We start from the raw sequence: 5,132 nt of genomic DNA, 5'->3' as shown, positions 1-5,132 counted from the left end.
TATATATATATATATATGTTATACATACATATATATCATATATAAATGGCAATTTCTGTTTGACTGTTACCATCTTAGTGCCCAGACCAGCGAGCCAATTTTCACAAAACTTTGCATACATGTTACACTAACATCCAGTTCAATAATAGGTTAATTGGATTTCAATAAAAATCTATAATTCGCACACCCACTTCAGGGGCGTTGGGCGAATTATATGACAAAATGAGAAGGTTGCAAAAAGTATTAGTCGGAGGAAAAGGTAATAGCAGAGGGAAGGTGACTTATATCAGTGAAGAATATAGAAAAAGTCCAGATAGGGAAGACGGAGAAAGAAAATCGCCAACGATACACACGCGGTCACATACTTAAATGACTGGAAGGAAATGAGTGAAGAAAAAATTCTTTCAAAGACCGGAGAGTACAAGAGAAGGAGGTATGTGTGTATATGTGTGGTATGTGCGTGCGCGCAGGTCTGTGTGTGTGTCTGTAATGATAGCACGTCTATGTGCGTGTGTGTGTGTGTGTGTGTGTGTGTGTATGGTTGTGGCTGTTTATGTATGTGTGTGGTTGGACTATATATGCATACATACATACATATATATATGGGAGGAGAGCATTGCTGAGGCCCATGAACGGAAGCTGTTGGGCTATGAAGAGCTGGTAGCTGAGATTCGGGAGAAGGGTTACACCAGTGAGCTGGTTGCGATTGAGGTTGGGTGCAGGGATTTCCCATCAGCTTCTCTCAGAATGTTTCTGAAGGTGGCTGGTGTATCTGCTGCGAGGAGGATCACCAAGGAATGTGGGGAGAAAGCAGTTGAGGGTAGTGCTTGGATTACCAGGAGGTTTGTGAAAGCGTATGAAGTCGACCTCCACGGAATTTGAACTCAGAACGTAATGACCGACGAAATGCCGCTAAGCATTTGGCTTGGCCTGCTAACCAACCTGATCGCCGATTTCTCACAATCGTTAATATTGGTTTCAAACTTGGGTACAGGGCCCCTAATTTGAAGGAAGGGGTAAGCTGATTACATCGAAACCTGTACTCAACTTGTACTTATTTTATCGCCCCCGAAAGGATGAAAAGCAGAGTTGACCTCGACGGAATTTGAACCCATTATGTCAAGACGGACGAAATGCTGCTCAACATTCCTTCGGCCTGCTAACGAATCTGCCAAATTACTGTCATTAATATTGCTTTCAAATAATTAGGTCGACACAACTATAATTAAAGAGAAAGTCAAGCATAGAAATTAGACTTCGACAGAAATACGTCAACGAAGTTAACATCCTGGCTTTACAGCTTAGCCAAGCTGTGAACCAGTGCATCTGCTGTCGGTCCCAAGTCGCATATTTGGCTCAGCAACGAAAACAGAAATATATGTTGTACACACTTCGGATATGTTTTTAATTTAAAAAATGTTTTCTCTCTTTTCTTTGTTAAGGTGAAGAAGAGTGTGACCCGAAGCTGAACTCTGAATAATAATTATGGCACTAAACATTAATTATATGCAACAACGGAATTCTTATTTGCTGTTAATTAGAATGGAATTTAAGAGTGGTGGAATAGCAGAAAGGGTTTAGCATCAGATAAAAATGTTTGACGACGTTTAGTTATATCTCCTTGAGTTGGGAATTTAAATTTAGACGAGACTGACTACAGGATCGGCCCCAAATATATATATATTTTTATTTTTTTTTTGTTTTGTTATTCGACAATGATTCAAAACGGTTTGAGGTTTTATCAAGTAATAGGGTCTCTGATAAGATAAAATGTGTATACTTTGTGTTTACAGAAATCAGATCAGATAATGAACAATTTTTTGACAATGGTAAGATGAAAATTAATTTATAGTTTGAAAACCCCTGGTCTATAGGATATAAAGTCATCTCAGAAATATAAAGCTGATTTATCCGATCGGTGCGCAGCCGATATAAGATATCAATGGAGGTTTATAAGCCTTAAAAATTCACTCTGTCACTGCCTACGCATAACGTAGTAGATAAAGGAGTTCGTTAATGCAGTGGTGCAGTCAACTAGAGGTTCTGAGTTCAATCCCAGGCATGGCACTAAGATGAATCACAAAACACCTGGAGAAGACTGGAATGTACAACAGCCGAAACATGCTGAAAGTAACGATCAAGATGAGAACACCATATATAAAAATGTTATGTATGTATGTATACTATATATATATATATATATATATATATATATATATATACATACATACATATTACCTCTAGTGGTTAGAGCAGCGGACTCGCGGTTGAGGGATCACGGGTTCGAATCTCAGTTTGGGCGATGTGTGTTTATGAGTGAAACACCTAAGCTCCACGTGGCTCCGGCAGAAGGTAATGGTGAACTTCTGCCGAGTCTTTCGCCACAACTTTCCTCCTGCATCTAGCAGCTCACCTGCGACGGATCGGCGTCCCATCCAGGTGGGGGAACCTATACTCCAATAAAACCGGGAAACCGGCCCTTATGAATGTACCAGGCATGGCCCGAGAAGGAACAAACAACATATCTATATATATAAAGTGTGTTTGCTGGGACATATTATCCAGGCAGATACCGTGTTTGCTCTCAGTTCGGTTCCAGATGCCGGCTAACACTCCAGTCCGTATTCGATGCCCTTGCTTCAAGAAGTTGGTAAATTTTCTCTTTAGATAATAACGTGTCCCCTACTCAGGACTGCAAAGGCTCTGTAGAGTATAAAATAGCATTAATAATATGGAGATTTGCGCGCGCGCCTGCGTGTGTATGTGTGTGCGCGCATGAATATAAGCAGAAGCAGGGGTCGGTTTAGTCGCATTATATGTTCTGGGCCCTACAGTATTTATTTATTGACAAGCCCCAGCATACTTAGGTCAGGATTGGGCCCCGAAACCCAAGAGGCTCCCTGGCAAATCAATGCACTGGGCTCAATAGTATTTATTGCCAATAAGCCACAATATACATAAATCAGAATTGGTTCCTCAGGCTCGTGGGACCCTTCAGCAGCTGCCCATTGTGCCCAGATCTTAAGGCGGCCCGGGGCGCAGGCATGGTCCTCTGTTTAAGAAGCTTTAACCTCAACCCCACAGTGCAGCATCATGTCTTTTACTATGGCGTCAGACTGACCAGCAGTGCCGGCCCTCGGGTTGCTGGTGCCCCGGGCAAGCTGAACTTCAGCCCCCTTACAAGTATAATTTTTTAAAGCTTTCAGTAGGAGAAAAACTAAAAATGTAGATTAAAAAGTACATAGCGCCCCTGGTGACTGTCCGAGTTGCCGGTACCTTGAGCCGGCCCTGCTGACCAGTGAGTGAATTTGACGTACTGAAAGTTGTATGTCTTTGTGCATGTGTTTGTCTCCCTCCGCTTGACAACCGGTGTTGGTTTGTCTACACCCGAGCAACTAAGCGATTCGGCAAAAGAGACAGAGTAGGTATTGGACTTAAAAAGAAAAATCAAAATGTTGGGGTTGATTTGTTCGTACATCATACGACCCTGGAGTAGTAGTTCCGATTTCGGTGGGATTACTGTAGTCCATAACGCTTTCACTTCACCACCAGCAATAGTCCACTTTACCACCTTGACAGGGACTAATCATGCTTCATCGAGCAGAAATCCAGTTGACACCTCATAAACACCAAGCAGTTCAGACCGAAGAGGTAAGGATACTCTTTCTCCACCACGTAAACTAGAAGCATGACCTTTTGTCCTGCAACTTCAGTCAGGACATCAACCGGTCCTCTCAGTTCAGTACAGTGCTCGGTAACACCACACAATTGCCGTGACGACTGTGCTAGATCTCGATGCTGTAACATCTCGAATCTCACAAATGTCTGATCCAAGGCCGAATCAATCATACGGCGACACTTCTGGCCGTCAATTCTACCATCTACTTGTATGGTGTCAATTACAGTCTTTTCATATCTTCTCGGGGTTGGGACTTCTTTGAAATATTCGGCTGGCGGTTGCCCCTTAACACCAGCCTTTTCTAGTTTCCCGACCCTCCTTTGTCTTTCGTTACCTTCTTACTATCATTTTTTCGTGTAAGGCAGTCAAAACTGAGATGTGCCTTTTCACCTCATATCCAGCACTCTCTCCTAAGTACGAACTTTTTACTACCGTCCTGCCTTTGCTCTCTCTCTCTCTTTCTCTCTCTCTCTCTCTCTCTCTCTCTCTCTCTCTCTCTTCGGGCTGTAACTATTCTGAATCTTGTGTCCTGGCTTCCCACAATGCCAACAATTTATTCCAACCATCTCTTGTTCTTTCTTCCTCAAATAGCTTTCTCTTTTATGTCCGACCTTCTCGCAGTACCACCAACTTTCATTAAATCTCCCCGCTTGTCTAGGACTGAGTTTTCAACAGCCGGTCTTCCCTGACTATCCATGAATGGTTGTCTGGTCCGGAAGCGTCGTTAGGAGTTTATCCAATGCTTTTTCCCCCTTTTTTATCTTTTTGAATGTTTCATTAGAGATTCTATTTCATATATATATATATATATATATATCGAAACGTCTAGTGGCTATCTGTTTTCCTATGTGTTCGTTCCGTGGTCTGTAGTTTATTGTTCTAACGTCCTGTACCCTGATATGCATCTATATACACATGTAGATGTAAGTATGTACATATATGTGTGTATACATGCATATATATTCTTTGTATTATATATATATATATACATATATACATATATATACACACCCCTCACATACATAAAACCACACACACACACACACACACACACATACACAACACACATACACACATGCACACACACACACACACCTCTCACATACACAATACTCACTCACATACATAACACACACGCACGCACGAAAACATACACAATATACACATACACGCACGCACAAAAAATATACACTCACGCGCACACATACAGAAACACATAAACACACACACCCGTACCTAACACTCACAATCCCACACACACACGCACATCCACACACATACACACACACGCACACACCCACACTTCTCACCAACACTACACACTCACACAGACACGCATACAATCACACACACATGGGCATAAACAACACACGCATATACAATAGCAAACGCACGCACACACACGTACACAGCAACGCACATACACACAACATACACATACACACAAACACAC

The sequence above is a fragment of the Octopus bimaculoides genome, chromosome 20 (genome assembly GCF_001194135.2).
Source record: "Octopus bimaculoides isolate UCB-OBI-ISO-001 chromosome 20, ASM119413v2, whole genome shotgun sequence".
NCBI lineage: Eukaryota > Metazoa > Mollusca > Cephalopoda > Octopoda > Octopodidae > Octopus > Octopus bimaculoides.
Note: the sequence above shows the minus strand (reverse complement) of the source record.